The sequence below is a fragment of the Loxodonta africana genome, chromosome 14, assembly GCF_030014295.1.
Source record: "Loxodonta africana isolate mLoxAfr1 chromosome 14, mLoxAfr1.hap2, whole genome shotgun sequence".
NCBI classification, from domain to species: domain Eukaryota; kingdom Metazoa; phylum Chordata; class Mammalia; order Proboscidea; family Elephantidae; genus Loxodonta; species Loxodonta africana.
This window is the reverse complement of record NC_087355.1, coordinates 46,169,160-46,188,869: the sequence shown is the minus strand read 5'-3', so window position 1 is coordinate 46,188,869 and position 19,710 is coordinate 46,169,160.

Genomic DNA, 19,710 nt, shown 5'->3' with positions numbered 1-19,710 from the left:
GGTGAAAGGATCAACCCTGACGCACACCTTCCCTGACTTTAAACCATGCAGTATCCCCTTGTTCTGTTCAAATGACTGCCTCTTGGTCTAAGTACAGGTTCCTCATGAGCACAATTAAGTGTTCTGGAATTCCCATTCTTCACAGTGTTATCCATAATTTGTTATGATCCACAGAGTTGAATGCCTTTGCTTAGTCAGCAAAACATAAGTAAACATCTTTCTGGTATTCTCTGCTTTCACCCAAGATCCATCTGACATCAGCAATAAGATCCCTAGTAGTTCCCTGTTCATATACTGCTACAATCCTTTTTGACTTATCCTCAGCAAAATTTTACCTGTGCATAATATTAATAATATTGTTTGATAATTTCCACATTCTATTGAATGTTATAATATTTTTTAAGTGTTGTTAAGGATGTAGAGGAATTGGAACCCTTGTATATTGCTTCTGGGAATGTAAAATGGTGCAGCTGTTGTGGAAAACAGTTTGGAGATTCCTCAAAATGCTAAATCTAAAATTACCATATTGCCAAGCAATTCCATCCTAGGAATTAAGAGCGGAAACTCAGAAAAATACGTATACACACATGCTCATTACAGGGTTATGCACAATAGCCAAAATATGGAAACAGCACAAATGTCCATCAGTGAATGCATAAATGAAAAAAATTGTGGCGTATACATACAATGGGTATTATTCAGCCATAAAAATGGATGAAATACTGATACATGCTACAACCTAGATGCACATCGAAAACATTACACTACATGAAAGAAAGCAGACACAAAAGATCCCATATTGTATGATTTCATTTATATGAAATTTCCAGAACAGGTAAATCCATAGATGGGTGGGTGCCAGTGACTGAGAAGAGACAGAAATGGGGAACAACTGTTTATGTGTGTAAAAAAAAAAAAACAACTGAGATGGGGGGCCAAGATGGCTGACTAGGTAGACACTACCTCGGATCCCTCTTGCAACAAAGACTCGGAAAAACAAGTGAATCGATCACATACATGACAATCTACGAACCCTGAACAACAAACACAGATTTAAAGAGTTGACCTGAGTGACAGAGATGGAGAACGAACAACTATGGGGAAGCAGCAACTGTTTTCGGAGCCTGGAGCCAGTGTCCCAGTCAGTGATGGCTCGGAGACAGCAGTCGATATCAAATCACATAAAGAAGCAGACCATGACAGCTTCTACAACCCCCCAAACAAAAGAATCAAAATCTTTCCCAAATGAAGATACAATCCTGGAATTATCAGATACAGAATATAAAAAACTAATTTACAGAATGCTTCAACACATCAGGGATGACCTCAGAAATGAAATAAGGCAAACTGCAGAAAAAGCCAAGGAACACACTGATGAAACAGTTGAAGAACTCAAAAAGATTATTCAAGAACATAGTGGAAAAATTAATAAGTTGCAAGAATCCATAGAGAGACAGCATGCAGAAATCCAAAAGATTAACAATAAAATTACAGAATTAGACAACGCAATAGGACCAGACTCAAGCAATTAGAATGCAGAGTGGGAAATCTGGAGGACCAGGGAATTAACACCAACATAGCTGAAAAAAATCAGATAAAAGAATTTAAAAAAATGAAGAAACCCTAAGAATCATGTGGGACTCTATCAAGAAGGAGAACTTGTGTGTGATTGGAGTCCCAGAACAGGGAGGGAGGACAGAAAACACAGAGAAAATAGTTGAAGATCTGCTGACAGAAAACTTCCCTGACATCATGAAAGACGAAAGGATATCTATCCAAGATGCTCATTGAACCCCATTTAAGATTGATCCAAAAAGAAAAACACCAAGACATATTATCATCAAACTTGCCAAAACCAAAGATAAAGAGAAATTTTTAAAAGCAGCCAGGGAGAAAAGAAAGGTCTCCTTCAAGGGAGAATCAATAAGAATAAGTTCAGACTACTCAGCAGAAACCATGCAGTCAAGAAGGCAATGGGATGACATATACAGAGCACTGAAGGAGAAAAACTGCCAGCCAAGGATCATATATCCAGCAAAACTCTCTCTAAAATATGAAGGCGAAATTAAGATATTTACAGATAAACACAAGCTTAGAGAATTTGCAAAAACCAAACCAAAGCTACAAGAAATACTAAAGGAAATTGTTTGGTCAGAAAACCAATAATATGAGATACCGGCATAACACAAGGTCACAGAAAGAACATCCTGATATCAACTCAAACAGGGAAATCACAAAAACAAATTAAGATTAATTTAAAAAAAAAAATGCTCAAAACAGGGAATCATTGAAGTCAACATGTAAAAGATCACAATAATCAAAAAGAGGGACTAAATACAGGTGGCATAGAACTGCCATATGAAGAGGGATACAAGGCGATATAGGACAATACAAGTTAGGTTTTTACTTAGAAAAATAGGGGCAAATATTAAGGTAATCGCAAAGAGGTACAATGACTCCATAACTCAAAATAAAAGCCAAGAAAAACGTAACGACTCAACAAACATAAAGTCAAATACTATGAAAATGAGGATCTCACAATTTACAAAGAAAAACGTCTCAGCACAAAAAAGTAAGTGGAAAAATGAAATGGTCAACAACACACATAAAAAGGCATCAAAATGACAAAACTAAACACTTATCTATAATTACGCTGAATGTAAATGGACTAAATGCACCAATAAAGAGACAGAGAGTCTCAGACTGGATAAAGAAACACGATCCGTCTATATGCTGCCTACAAGAGACACACCTTAGACTTAGAGACACAAACAAACTAAAACTCAAAGGGTGGAAAAAAAATATAGCAAGCAAAAAAGAAGAGGAGTAGCAATATTAATTTCTGACAAAATAGACTTTAAACTTAAATCCACCACAAAGGATAAAGAAGGACACTACATAATGATAAAAGGGACAATTGATCAAGAAGATATAACCATATTAAATATTTATGCACCCAATGACAGGGCTACAAGATACATAAATCAAATTTTAACAGAACTGAAAAGTGAGATAGACACCTCCACAATTATTGTAGGAGACTTCAACACACCACTTTCGGAGAAGGACAGGACATCCAGTAAGAAGCTCAATAGAGACACAGAAGACCTAATTACAACAATCAACCAACTTGACCTCATTGACTTATACAGAACTCTCCACCCAACTGCTGCAAAATATACTTTTTTTTCTAGCGCACATGGAACATTCTCTAGAATAGACCACATATTAGGTCATAAAACAAATCTTTCCAGAATCCAAAACATCCAAATATTACAAAGCATCTTCTCAGATCACAAGGCAATAAAAGTAGAACTCAATAACAGAAAAACTAGGGAAAAGAAATCAAATACTTGGAAACTGAACAATACTCTCCTGAAAAAAAGACTGGGTTGTAGAAGACATCAAGGAGGGAATAAGGAAATTCATAGAATGCAACAAGAATGAAAATACTTCCTATCAAAACCTCTGGGACACAGCAAACGCAGTGCTCAGAGGCCAATTTATATCAATAAATGCACACATACAAAAAGAAGAAAGAGCCAAAATCAGAGAACTGTCCCTACAACTTGAACAAATAGAAAGTGAGCAACAAAAGAATCCATCAGGCACCAGAAGACAACAAATAATAAAAATTAGAGCTGAACTAAATGAATTAGAGAACAGAAAACCAATTGAAAGACTTAACAAAGCCAAAAGCTGGTTCTTTGAAAAAATTAACAAAATTGATCAACCATTGGCTAGACTGACTAAAGAAATACAGGAAAGGAAACAAATAACCCGAATAAGAAACGAGAAGGGCCACATCACAACAGACCCAACGGAAATTAAAGGAATCATATCAGATTATTATGAAAAATTGTACTGTAACAAATTTGCAAACCTAGAAGAAATGGATGAATTCCTGGAAAAACACAGTACCTACCTAAACTAACACAATCAGAAGTAGAACAACTAAATAGACCCATAACAAAAGAAGAGATTGAAAAGGTAATCAAAAAACTCCCAACAAAAAAAAAAAAGCCCTGGCCCGGATGGCTATACTGCAGAGTTCTACCAAACTTTCAGAGAAGAGATAACACCACTACTACTAAAGGTATTTCAAAGCGTAGAAAATGACGGAATACTACCCAACTCATTCTATGAAGCCACCATCTCCCTGATACCAAAAGCAGGTAAAGACATCACAAAAAAAGAAAATTACAGACCTATATCCCTCATGAACATAGATGCAAAAATCCTCAACAAAATTCTAGCCAATAGGATTCAACAACATATCAAAAAAAATAATTCACCACGACCAAGTGGGATTTATACCAGGTATGCAAGCCTGGTTTAATTTTAGAAAAACCATTAATGTAATCCACCATATAAATAAAACAAGACAAAAACCACATGCTGTTATCAATTGATGCAGAAAAGGCCTTTGACAAAGTCCCACACCCATTTATGATAAAAACTCTCACCAAAATAGGAATTGAAGGAAAATTCCTCAACATAATAAAGGGCATAAAGCCAACAGCCAGCATCACTCTAAATGGAGAGAGCCTGAAAGCATTTCCCTTGAGAACGGGAACCAGACAAGGATGCCCTTTATCACCGCTCTTATTCAACATTGTGCTAGAAGTCCTAGCCAGAGCAATTAGGCTAGACAAAGAAATAAAGGGCATCTGGATTGGCAAAGAGGAAGTAAAATTATCTCTATTTGCAGATGACATGATCTTATACACAGAAAACCCAAGGAATCCTCCAGAAAACTACTGAAACTAATAGAAGAGTTTGGCAGAGTCTCAGGTTATAAGATAAACATACAAAAATCACTTGGATTCCTCTACATCAACAAAAAGAACATTGAAGAGGAAATAACCAAATCAATACCATTCACAGTAGCCTCCAAGAAGATAAAATACTTAGGAATAAATCTTACCAAGGATGTAAAAGATCTATACAAAGAAAACTACAAAGCTCTACTACAAGAAATTAAAAAGGACATACTTAAGTGGAAAAACATACCCTGCTCATGGATAGGAAGACTTAACATAGTAAAAATGTCTATTCTACCAAAAGCAATCTATACATACAATGCACTTCCAATCCAAATTCCAATGACATTTTTTAAGGTGATAGAGAAACAAATCACCAACTTCATATGGAAAGGAAAGAAGCCTCGGATAAGCAAAGCATTACTGAAAAAGAAGAACAAAGTGGGAGGCCTCACTCTACCTGATTTCATAACCTATTATACAGCCACAGTAGTCAAAACAGCCTGGTACTGGTAAAACAACAGACACATAGACCAGTGGAACAGAATTGAGAAAACCCAGATATAAATCCATCCACATATGAGCAGCTGATATTTGACAAAGGCCCAGTGTCAGTTAATTGGGGAAAAGATAGTCTTTTAACAAATGGTGCTGGCATAACTGGATATCCATTTGCAAAAAAATGAAACAGGACCCATACCTCACACCATGCACAAAAACTAACTCCAAGTGGATCAAAGACCTAAACATAAAGACTAAAACGATAAAGATCATGGAAGAAAAAATAGGGACAACATTAGGACCCCTAATACAAGGCATAAACAGAATACAAAACATTACCAAAAACGACAAAGAGAAACCAGATAACTGGGAGCTCCTAAAAATCAAACACCTATGCTCATCTAAAGACTTCGCCAAAAGAGTAAAAAGACCACCTACAGACTGGGAAAGAATTTTCACCTATGACATCTCCGACCAGCGCCTGATCTCTAAAATCTACATGATTCCGTCAAAACTCAACCACAAAAAGACAAACAACCCAATCAAGAAGTGGGCAAAGGATATGAACACGTGCTTCACTAAAGAAGATATTCAGGCAGCTAACAGATACATGAGAAAATGCTCTCGATCATTAGCCATTAGAGAAATGCAGATTAAAACTACGATGAGATTCCATCTTACTCCAACAAGGCTGGCATTCATCCAAAAAACACAAAATAATAAATGTTGGAGAGGCTGTGGAGAGATTGGAACTCTTATATACTGCTGGTGGGAATGTAAAATGGTACAACCACTTTGGAAATCTATCTGGTGTTTTCTTAAACAGTTAGAAATAGAACTACCATACAACCCAGAAATCCCACTCCTCGGAATATACCCTAGAGAAATAAGAGCCTTCACACAAACAGATATATGCACATCCATGTTTATTGCAGCTCTGTTTACAATAGCAAAAAGCTGGAAGCAACCAAGGTGTCCATCAACGGATGAATGGGTAAATAAATTGTGGTATATTCACACAATGGAATACTATCCATTGATAAAGAACAGTGACGACTCTGTGAAACATTTCATAACATGGAGGAATCTGGAAGGCATTATGCTGAGTGAAATTAGTCAGAGGCAAAAGGACAAATATTGTATAAGACCACTATTATAAGATCTTGAGACATAGTATAAACTGAGAAGAACACATACTTTTGTGGTTAGGAGGCGGGGAGGGAGGGAGGGTGGGAGAGGGTTTTTTACTGATTAATTAGTAGATAAGAACTGCTTTAGGTGAAGGGAAGGACAATACTCAATACACGGAAGGTCAGCTCAACTGGACTGGACCAAAAGCAAAGAAGTTTCCAGGATAAACTGAATGCTTCAAAGGTCAGCGGAGCAAGGGCGGGGGTTTGGGGACCATGGTTTAAGGGGACTTCTAAGTCAATTGGCAAAATAATTCTATTATGAAAACATTCTGCATCCCACTTTGAAATGTGGCGTCTGGGGTCTTAAATGCTAACAAGCAGCCATCTAAGATGCATCAATTGGTCTCAACCCACCTGGATCAAAGGAGAATGAAGAACACCAAGGTCACACGATAATTAAGAGCCCAAGAGACAGAAAGGGCCACATGAACCAGAGACCTACATCATCCTGAGACCAGAAGAACTAGTTGGTGCCCGGCCACAACCGATGACTGCCCTGACAGGGAGCACAACAGAGAACCCCTGAGGGAGCAGGAGATCAGTGGGATGCAGACCCCAAATTCTCATAAAAAGACCATACTTAATGGTCTGACTGAGACTAGAGGAATTCTGGCGGTCATTGTCCCCAAGCCTTCTGTTGGCACAGGACAGGAACCATTCCTGAAGACAACTCATCAGACATGAAAGCGACTGGACAGTGGGTAGGAGAGAGATGCTGATGAAGTGAGCTAATTATATCAGGTAGACACTTGAGACTGTGTTGGCATCTCCTGTCTGGAGAGGGGATGGGAGGATAGAGAGAGTTGGAAGCTCGCATAATTGTCACGAAAGGAGAGACTGGAAGGGCTGACTCATTAGGGGGAGAGCAAGTGGGAGTACGGAGTAAGGTGTATATAAACTTATATGTGACAGTCTGACTTGATTTGTAAACGTTCACTTGAAGCTCAATAAAAGTTAATAAAAAATAAAATAAATAAAAAATAAAAAAACTACATCGAGCTGGTGGTTGCAACAATAGCGTGAACATACTAAATGCCACTGAATTTTTCCCTGTAAAATGGTTAATTTTATGCTATGTAAATTTTACCTCAATTACAAAAAACAATATAAATATAAAAATATTTAACAAATGAAAATATGGAACAAAAAAGTAATTCTATACGTTACCTTTCAAAACTAAAAATGTCCCCAGATCTGCATTATCAATGCAGTTTATACCATTATTTGTAAGCATCCTGGCAGCATAGAGAAATCCAAGGTGGGGAGTGGAGAGGAAGGTGAGGAATCTGGTATGGTGAGTCCCTCTGGGTTCCCTGCTAAAGCTGATGATTGTTTCTAGTGGATGCCTCCACCAGCTCACTCCCTTAACCCTCAGAGAAATGCATCTCTATTCTTTCTCCCGTCTGTCTTTTCCCACTATCCTGGGTGCTGCCTTTTTATATTTTTTGAGACAATGTGTTTTTTTGATTCCTTTGATACTTACAGCTTAGTACATTCCTATAGTAAGTACATTTGGGGGTCAGGGGAAATACAGAGCAGAACTATAAATATCCACGGTATATTGGCACACAGCTTGCTGATTCAGTCACCACCATTCTTCTTCTCCCTCCACTCCGCCAGCTGGTTTTGAGACTGCTTCATGCCCACTTATCTGTGTGTTAAAATGCCAACTCACAAGAGGAAAATTGCTACATCTTTCCAGAACCAGTGGATGGGCTTCTCTCCAATAATGTGACAGGGTGGTTTCTTAATGCAATGACCTTGACCATTGTTTTCTTATTCACATTAACAGTTGACTGAAGGAGTTCCAGAATATAAAAAAAAAAAAAATGTATGCTTTCATTTCCAAGAGTCACTATGGATTCCCTCTACACAGTTTTGGTACCCAGAGTATAAATGCTCAAGTCCCTGATGTGTCAATAACAGCCGATGGTCCACAATCAAGTCCATGGCCCTCTGGCCTCCTCCCCATCATGTTCAAGAGGTCCACCAACACTTAGGAGCATTTTATATGTGGTTTGAAGAATATATTCATTTTCGCTCAGTCCTATCTTTAGGTAATGACTGTGGCTATGAATTGCTTGTGACTGAGTAAAGTTGGACTTAGCAAGCTGTGTCTACATGTTAGAATTGGATGAGAGTCTCAAGTCTAGAAATGGCAAGTATTCACCCATGTTACACTCAGGATAAGAGCCCCCAGCCAAGTTCACTCTTGTCCTTTGGGTTAAAGCCTTTTCCTTTTCTCAGTGAAGGAGATCTTCAGCCAAAGAGGCCTGGGCATCTCAGGTTAAGGGCCATTCGATTCTTTTGAGACAACTCATGGGGATTTAGTTGTGTTGGGTACACCCCATTTGGTAAAACGTAGCTCAGGAATACCAGAGCAGCTGAGTCTCTCAGGCAGAAGGTACAGTCTGCTCAGGGTTGGAGAGAAGTCCTGCCCATGCTTGTGATACTCATCTGAAGGCCAGGTGTGAGAAGCAGTGTAGGATACTCAACCTTCTAGTGCCTCAACCACAACAGGTGCTGGAGCAAAGCCCATCCTCACCAGGACTCTGAGGAAAGATGATCACCATCAACATGCTCGTTATCCAGGTTCTCACACCTTGCTAACCCAAACCACCAATCCCATTGCCACTGAGTTGATATACTGCTAGGCCCAGGTTATATTCTGCCATTTTAAGTTCATAGATACAGGCCTAAGCAGGCCCCAGTGGTGCTATAAACAGGACCAGTTCTGGCATGTACAACCTACTATACCAGACTCAGTCACCATCCTCTCAGGTGATGCCAAGGTCCCCTACCCTAGTCCTTCTAAATTATTTCAAGGTCATTGCCTTTCTATCAGAGTGTACTCTTAAACATTCCATAGTGCTATCTACTCCTGTGCTGTGACATAACTGGAGTTTCTTTCACTAAAGAAAGAAAAAGACACAGTTTTATGTCTGAGAGGCTCCCTTTTCCCATTTTAGTGCGATACCCTGCCACACAATGTTTTGGGCCCTTCCTCTTTGTCATTTTTCTTATCTCTGAGCTTCCTGACAAACATAATTACTACCTTCTTGATGGGAGGGATCATGTGTTACTCACAGCTATATCTCCAGTCCCTAGCGCAGTGACTAGTATACATATGCTGTTAGTTGCCATCAAGTCGATTCCAAGTCATGGAGAACCCATATGCCTATATAAATATTTTGTAAATAAATGAATGAGATGCTATTTCTTTTGATTTTATATTTTTTATACAGCTCCTCTTTGAAATTGAGCATTAAATGTTTTGCTTAAACTCTTATATTCCTCTTGCCAAGATTCACCCAGATTCTCTGAATATCTAATTTTGGATTGGCAGTCTTCTGAATTCTATTTAATTTATTTATCATGTTAATTACTGACTCCTGCCCTTTCCTTGGGAAACCCTGGTGGCATAGTGGTTAAGTCCTATGGCTGCTAACCAAAATGTTGGCAGTTTGAGTCCATCAGGCACTCCTTGGAAACTATGGGGCAGTTCTACTCTGTTCTACAGGGTCACTATGAGTCGGAATCAGCTTGACAGCAACAGGTTTTTGGCCCTTTCCTTAGCCACCAACTCCAACTAATCAATCTGTCCCATAGAATTTATCTCCTCAATTAGTCTCACACCCATCCAATTCTTTCATCTGTTGTGCCACTACCATAGTCCAAACTGTCTTCATTTCTCCTATGAACCCCTAAAACAACCTCCCATCTAATCTCCCTACCTCCAGTGTTACAGTCTTGTTCAAATCTGGGCATGTCATGCCTATGCTTAAATTCCCTCAATGAAAGACACATACTGGGGATCCTGGGAACATGGCAACCAGAGTAAAGTTTCCGTGTCAGGACTCCAGAGTTAACCTTTGCTTCTCCAGAATAAGGCAGGTGCTGGGGCCTGTGGATGAGGTCTCGGGTTCCATAAAGTCCCTTCAGATAGAGCTGCTGTAGGATTCCTTCCCATTGGGCTGAGCAGTCAACAGCAGAGCAGAGTTGGTAGCCAGGATCTATGGGCGTAACATACAGGGGGAAGAGCTTGTCAATCAGGGATTTACAGATCCCAACTGTGTTCCCCATTTCTTCTAAATTGACATCAACCTCGCATGAGTGTGCCAGATCTTTCCGACCCTTCCAAAGCCAAGAAAAGGTAGAATGGGGAATGGGCCTTCCCTTTTCCTGAGTTGGGCAAGTAAAGGGGGTTTTCTTCTGGGTATCTCAGCAAAATGTTCATGTCCTACCTTTATACTACAGGCCTACAGAGCATAAACTCATTTACTTTTCACTCCCTGTAGAATCCTCACCTTTGAGGATACTTCAACAGCCATGGCTGAGTCCTAAAGAGTGACCAGGGAAAGCCAGAAGCCCAACTAAGAGGGCTCAGCAACCATAAAAAAGAAGTTCATGTAGAATCATCAAAATAAATTCTCTGTGAAGCAGAACTGCTGGAGAAAATAGACAGAAACCTGGATTAAAAATAAGGTTGCTAAGGAGTTCTTAAAGTTTAAATAAATTTACTTGCATAAATATGATTTCCCAATGGAAATTTTAGTAGTTAAATTAAAGGAGAAGATGATCATGATTAAGACTCTAATTAGTGCCATGGAAGAGTAAATGAAAGAAATACTTCAAGGTACCAAGTAAAAAGATAAAAGAGACAAAGTATTCAGAAAAAAAGAAGAAACTGAGAAGATCGGCAGGAGAGATGATAAATTTAAAGTTAATTTCAAATAAAGTTAATTTAGTATGGTCCTCCAGAGAGGGGAAAAAAAGAACAAATGCAGGAAAGGTAATAATTAAATAAAGAGTAGAAGAAAATTTCCCTGAACCAAAGAAAGATCTGAGCCCACAGAACAAATGTTATATGGAGTTCCAGGATGTACTGACAAAAAGAACCACATACGGGGAAGTTGAAATTCTTGACCTTTAAGGATAAAAGAGAAAATCTCACACAAACATCCAGATAGTAAAAACTTACCTACCTGCTCTCATGGGAAAAAATCATATTGCTCATCAACACCCCTGAATTCTAGAAGTCAACAGAAGCCATTCATAGACAACTGAAAGGAAGGTCTGTGAACCAAGAATTCTATACCTAGCCAAGATACAACCCTTGTCAGATGAATGAAAAAAGACTAGAAAAAAGATATAGTCAAGAAAAGTACATTACTCATTCCCATCTGAGGAAAATTCTTGAGGAAAAAAAATTAATTTTATGGTAAATAAACTAGGACAAAAACTTCAAGATGGGAGAAAATGTAAAGATATAAAATGATTGAGCAATGATTCTTGACATGTATGAACATGTGTGCAAACTTAAATCTTAATGAAGAACTGTAATGTATCTTCGGTGTATAATTTGTGATAAATAAAGACTCTTGGAACAGAAGAGATATATTGTGAGAAAAGCATTTACTAGCTCAGCCAAATGTAGCAGTTGAAGGTGGAGGATGGAGAGAGGAAGGCAAAAGTGTTCTCTAGGGAGTTGAGAGAGCAGGGAACGTAAGAGGAAATTAAAAGTATTCTACAAGGAAGTCGGAGGCCTCACTCTACCTGATTGTAGAACCTATTATACAGCCACAGTAGTCAAAACAGCCTGGTACAACAACAGGCAAATAGACCAATGGAACAGAATTGAGAACCCAGATATAAATCCATCCACATATGAGCAGCTGATATTTGACAAATGCCCAGTGTCAGTTAATTGGGGAAAAGATAGTCTTTTAACAAATGGTGCTGGCATAACTGGATATCCATTTGCAAAAAAATGAAACAGGTCCCATACCTCATACCATGCACTAAAACTAACTCCAAGTGGATCAAAGACCTAAACATAAAGACTAAAACGATAAAGATCATGGAAGAAAAAATAGGGACAACATTAGGACCCCTAATACAAGGCATAAACAGAATACAAAACATTACCAAAAACGACAAAGAGAAACCAGATAACTGGGAGCTCCTAAAAATCAAACACCTATGCTCATCTAAAGACTTCACCAAAAGAGTAAAAAGACCACCTACAGACTGGGAAAGAATTTTCACCTATGACATCTCCAACCAGCGCCTGATCTCTAAAGTCTATATGATTCTGTTAAAACTCAACCACAAAAAGACAAACAACCCAATCAAGAAGTGGGCAAAGGATATGAACACGTGCTTCACTAAAGAAGATATTCAGGCAGCTAACAGATACATGAGAAAATGCTCTCGATCATTAGCCATTAGAGAAATGCAAATTAAAACTACGATGAGATTCCATCTCACTCCAACAAGGCTGGCATTCATCCAAAAAACACAAAATAATAAATGTTGGAGAGGCTGTGGAGAGATTGGAACTCTTATACACTGCTGGTGGGAATGTAAAATGGTACAACCACTTTGGAAATCTATCTGGTGTTTTCTTAAAAAGTTAGAAATAGAACTACCATACAACCCAGAAATCCCACTCCTCGGAATATACCTTAGAGAAATAAGAGCCTTCACACGAACAGATATATGCACATCCATGTTTATTGCAGCTCTGTTTACAATAGCAAAAAGCTGGAAGCAACCAAGGTGTCCATCAACGGATGAATGGGTAAATAAATTGTGGTATATTCACACAATGGAATACTACGCATCGATAAAGAACAGTGACGAATCTGTGAAACATTTCACAACATGGAGGAACCTGGAAGGCATTATGCTGAGTGAAATTAGTCAGAGGCAAAAGGACAAATATTGTATAAGACCACTATTATGAGATCTTGAGACATAGTATAAACTGAGAAGAACACATACTTTTGTGGTTAGGAGGCGGGGAGGGAGGGAGGGTGGGAGAGGGTTATTTACTGATTAGTTAGTAGATAAGAACTGCTTTAGGTGAAGGGAAGGACAATACTCAATACACGGAAGGTCAGCTCAACTGGACTGGACCAAAAGCAAAGAAGTTTCCGGGATAAACTGAATGCTTCAAAGGTCAGCAGAGCAAGGGCAGGGGTTTGGGGACTATGGCTTAAGGGGACTTCTAAGTCAATTGGCAAAATAATACTATTATGAAAACATTCTGCATCCTACTTTGAAATGTGGCTAACAAGCGGCCATCTAAGATGCATCAATTGGTCTCAACCCACCTGGATCAAAGGAGAATGAAGAACACCAAGGTCACACAATAACTATGAGCCCGAAAGACAGAAAGGGCCACATGAACCAGAGACTTACATCATCCTGAGACCAGAAGAACTAGATGGTGCCCAGCCACAACCGATGACTGCCCTGACAGGGAGCACAACAGAGAACCCATGAGGGAGCAGGAGATCAGTGGGATGCAGACCCCAAATTCTCATAAAAAGACCATACTTAATGGTCTGACTGCGACTAGAGGAATCTCGGTGGGCATGGTCCCCAAACCTTCTGTTGGCCCAGGACAGGAACCATTCCCGAAGACAACTCATCAGACCTGGAAGGGACTGGACAATGGGTTGGAGAGAGATGCTGATGAAGAGTAAGCTACTTTTATCAGGTGGACACTTGAGACTGTGTTGGCATCTCTTGTCTGGAGGGAAGATAGGAGGGTAGAGAGGGTTGGAAGCTGGCAAAATTGTCACGAAAGGAGAGACTGGAAGGGCTGACTCATTAGGGGGAGAGTAAGTGGGAGTATGGAGTAAGGTGTATATAAGCTTATATGTGACAGACTGACTTGATTTGTAAATGTTCACTTAAAGCTCAATAAAAATTATTAAAAATATATAGAGAGATTCAACAAATAAATCTGTATGGTTAATATAAAAGTGATACAACTGGAGCATTGCAAAAATAATGAAGCTATAGTAATTATTTGTGTATATTATAGATCTCAATCATTGTACCTTTTAGAATCCTCACTTTTGAAAATAAATCAAATAATCTGTAAAAAAAAAAAAAAGTATTCTACAAGGGGGAAAAGGGTAGCAGTGCTTTGGTGGTAGAATTCTCACCTTCCATGAGGGAGACCTAGGTTCAATTCCCACAATGCACCTCATGTACAACCACTGCCTATCAGTGGAGGCTTGTGTGTTGCTATGATGCTAGACAGGTTTCAGCACAGCTTCCAGACTAAGATGGACCAAGAAGAAAGGGCTGGTTATCTACTTCCAAAAATCAGCCAATAAAAACCTATGGTTCCAAAAAACCCTATGGTTCACAATGGTCTGATCTGAACATGGTCTGATCTGCTCCATTGTGCATGGGTTCGCCATGAGCCTGGACTGACTGGATGGCAGCTAACAACAAGTGGAGAAATTCAATGAACAATAGCTGTGGCAGCCACAGAAGTACACCACTTAGATCTTCCTTCAAGAGAAAACTGCCAAGTAGTACAACTAGCTATCAGCCTTCAGAGGCTCAGAAAGGAGTGATTTAAAAATCTCTTAATGCTAATGTCATACGACTAACTATTTAAAACAGAATTAATAAGATGATTTGGTAATTGAATGGACAAAAACTAAACATAAAAAATTACTGACTTTATTCTAGCAATCAGCCCCTAGGGAATAAACTGGAAGAAAATATATTATTTTTAAAGAAGCAAAAATTATAAAATACTTAGGAATAAATTTAACCAGAAGTGCGCAAGAATTATATTACGAAGACTAGAAATTTTATTAAAGATATAAACAAGATAAACACTTTCTTGGAAATGGGAAGACCTATTATCATTAAAACGTCAGTTCTTCCAAAATGAATAAGCAGGTGATGGGGAACAAAGCACTCTCATACATTGCTGGTGGAAATATGAGGTTTTATAGGAATTGAGGAAAGAAAATTACAATATATGTTAAAATGAACAGTATCCATTGATCCAGTAATTCCAGTCCTGGCAAATAAAAGCACCAATATTCAAGGGCATATGTACAAGAATATCTATTGGAGCAGTGTTTGTAGTCATAAAAAACTTCAGGAACAAAGCGAATTCTCATAAATGAGGAACTAGCTGAAAACATTATGATACATTCACACCCTGAAAGAGTGTGTTGTTGTGGGCCATCGAGTTGATTTCGATTCACAGTGACCCTATATAACAGAGTAGAACTGCTCCATAGGGTTTCCTAGTTGGAATCGACTGGACGGCAGTGGTTTTTTTTTTTTTTTTAATCTTTACAGGGGCAGATCAACAGATCTTTTCTTCCAAAGAGTGGCTGGTGCGTTGGAATCTCTGACCTTTCAGTTAGTACATGAGCACTTAACTATTGTGCCACCAGGTATCCCTTTCTGAAATAGTATACTGCTACTTAAAAAAATGAAAAGAAAGCTGTGCCAGAAGGTTTGGAGGGATTTCTATACAGTATTTTTGAGTGAGAAAAGTAAAATGCAGGAAAAAGTGTACAATGTGAAGCCATCTGGGTAAAATAATATCAATAACCACACCACCCCCCAAAATCTCTGTATATCTGCATATATATGTACATATTTTATCCAGGACCCATCTGTGAATTTGTTGTACTGTAGTGGATTGTGTGTTGCCCTCATGCCGGAAGCTATGCCACCAGTATTTTAAATACCAGCAGGGTCACCCATGGTAGACAGGTTTCAGTGGAGCTTCCAGACTAAGACAGGCCGGGAAGAAAGGCCCAGCAATCTACTTCCAAAAATTAGCCAATGAAAACCCTATGGATTACAATAGAATATTGTCAGATACCGTACCAGAAGATGAGCCCCCTAGACTGGAAGGCACCCAAAATACACAGCGGTGGCGACAATGGACTCACGCATACCAACGATCACGAAGATGATGCTGGACCAGGCAACATTTCGTTCTGTTGTACATGGGGTTGCAGCGAGTCTGAGCCAACAAGACAGCAACTAACAACGACAATGTATTTTACTGATCCTGAAATGTACATTTTCCGTATTGCAGGATCTCTGAAATCAGGATGCATCTTTCAGTCACCATCTGCCCTTTGGTTGTCATTACGGCCTTGTCTTTCTGCCCATGCACATCAGAGCCTACGGAGTGGGTGTCAGTGGCAGCAGGAGCATCCCAAAGGCAACAGTGGAGCACTGCTTTAGGCAATACTGCAGCACCCATGCTCAGGGGATGCTGGTGTGTGGAAACGCACAGATCACAGTGGCTGTGAATTGAAAAGGGTTTTAGAAGAATCAAACTCTGAATATAAAGACTATATTTTCACTTGTATTTTCCTTTTCATGTACAAAATAATGGCAATTAAAGAAGTTATGTCTAAATAAATCTAAAGAGTACTTAGGTGGTGCAGACAGTCAATGAATGTTCTCAGCTGCTAGCCAAAAGGTTGGAGGCTTGAATCCACCCAGAAGTATCTTGGAAGAAAGCCCTGGAGATCCGCCTCCAAAAAATCAACTATTGAAAACTCCATGGAGCAGAGTTCTGCTCTGACACACGTGGGGTCGCCATGAGTCAGAATCAACTCAATGGCAACTGGGTTTTAAATAGTCTAAAAAACTAAATCAATAAGTTTAAAATGAAAATTGCAAGGATTAAGAAAGCATTTGTAATGGTTTAATTGTAGCATGTTTTTATAGAACATAAAGTAATTGTCTTACACCAATGGCATCTTAAATAAAGTAAAACATGACATGTAGATTTTTGTGTATTAATATCTGCACAGGATTCTATGAGTAAAAAATGTTATAGATAAATACAATCTAGGATACTAGTACGGATTACTGCAACAAGGCTGGAGAGAGAGGTTAAGACAGAAGACAATAAAAAGAAAAGAATAAAAAAGGACAAACTTCAAAAAGAAATACAGGCTTACATATATAAGCATTTATATAAAATCATGTACATGTGTGGGTAGATATATAAGGATATTAAATATAAAATAATTATTTTTAAAACACATACTGTAATTTGGGAAGAACAAAGGCTACTGTCTGTAGGCAAAATATTTTAAAGCCAACTTTCCAGGGAGACACAAAAAGACAAATAGAAAAGATGACTGGCTACACATCAAAAGGAAAATGTAAAAGTCATTTTAGGTACTGACACTTCAAGGTAAGAAATTGTGTCCTGGTGTTTTCAAATTTTACATGATTTTTCTTTCATTGTCCTTCCCGTTTTCTGAACATAGAGAAGCACGGCAACGTCAAAAGTGCACTGAAAGAAAATATGAGTTAATAGAGTATGAAAAACTTTTCTTTGTGATCCAACATTTAGAAGCTTCACAAAAAAAAACAGTAACATAAAAGTAAAAAATGTGCACAGTAAAGCAAAGAAAATATGCTACCATAATTTGCAACTAAACAGAAGAATGATAAATTGGGGAAAATATTTGCAATTTTTATACAAAGAGCCTCTAAAAATGGAGAATAAGACCAAAAGCCATATAGAAAAATTGGCTAGAGATATAAATGAACAGTTCACAGAAAAGAAAAGGAAAATAACCACACGAAAAAATGCTCACCCTTTTTGAGAATAAGAGAAATGCAAATTAACACCACAGTGAGATACAATTTCTCACCTATCGTATTGGCAAAAATCCAAAAAACTGACATCATGCTATTGGCAAGACTTCAGGGGAACAGGCACTCTTACAATTTGATGACGGGAATGCAAAATTCCTCTTCCCCTATGAAGAGAAATTTGGCAGTATCTAGCAAAATGTTATATGCAGTTACCCTTTGTTATGGATTGAATTATGTCCCCAAAAAATATGTGCTATAAATCCTAACCTCTCTGCCTGTGGTTGTAATCCCTTTAGGGAATGGGCTGTCTCTGTTACATTAATGAGGCAGGGTTAGTGTAGGGTGTATCTTGAGTCAATCTCTTTTGAGATATAAAAGAGATGAAACAAGTGAGCAGAAGCAGAGATGGGGGAAGAGAGATGACAAGCCACATGAAGATTGCCCAGGACCAGAAACTCAAAGAGACAAGAACCTTCCTCAAAGGCCGACAGAGAAAGAAAGCCTTCCTCTATAGCCGGCATCCTGAATTCAGACTTCTAGCCTCCTAAACTGTGAGAAATTTCTATTTGTTAAAGCCTCCCATTTGTGATATTTCTGTTATAAATAACACACCCTTTGACCCAGCAATTCCACTTCTAGGAATGTCTCCCAACGAAGCACTGGCAAAGACGCAGGAAGACACATGCACAAGGCAATAATGAAGCATTATTTGAGATAGCTAAAAGCTGGAAGCAACCCAAAGGTCCATCATTAGGGGGCCGGTGGAATTAACTACAGTTTTTTTTTTTTTTACCCACCCAAAGAGGTATTATGCAGCTATAAAAAGAAATGAGGGCTATCTCTATGCACTACACGGATTCCCAAACTTTCTCCATCCATAAGGCCCTTAGAGTCTTAGTAATTATTTAACGATGTTCCTAGGCCGAAAGAAAAGCCTAATACTTCCATTTTAATGGAATTAATTAAACAATCTCATTAATTGATATATTAATTAGTTTGGTCCCGGAGTCAAGTGGAGGGGGCAGGATAGAAGCTAGACTTCTTCAAAGAGTCCCAGTTTTATAGATTTGTCTTTTGAACTCCAAAACGTATTTTACATAAATAAAAAACAAAATTTAATTTTTACAAAGGAATTCTTAGAGGTCAGAAACAAAATAAACAAGTGAGCTCAACTATACATCCAGTTAGTAGCACTAACCAAATAAAGAGGAATTATTCCAAGTGGTTTTAAATTACAACAATTTCACTGTACATCTCTAGTAGGATATGCCGTAAGGATAAAAAGAACTACAAACAGCAACAACAACTTAAACCGATTTAGGTAATTAGTGGTATTGGTTTTGTTATTCAGCGACTATTATCTGTTGTGGGATAAAGCAATTGATCAAGTATGATTTTATAATTGAGAACCAAAATTTCCAACAGGGGAAGAAGGAGATACATGTAAGGCTAATGAGATTAAGTAAAAACCTGCTAATCATGCATTTGAATTGGAAGTACCAGCTGAAAGTATCAGCATAAACTCATAATGTATTTTATCTTCAAAAATATAAATATTTCATAGCTTTGTCTGCTGCAAAGGCCTAGAAACTATGAATGACCCCATAAATAAGAACCTCTGGCACTCAGATTTGGTTCTAAACACCATTTTCCACTAAAAGGTCCCAGGGTTCCTTGGAAAAATTGATGATTCCACGTCTGGGGCAGGAATTATGAAAGATGAGTTTGGAAAACTTACCATGCTAGAAAGCAAAGATGCTATCAAAGACTGCCAGGTCATGTTAAAAGAACTTGGGAGACAATACATGAAGAGGTTCCCACAAGCCAAAGATGAGACAATTTAA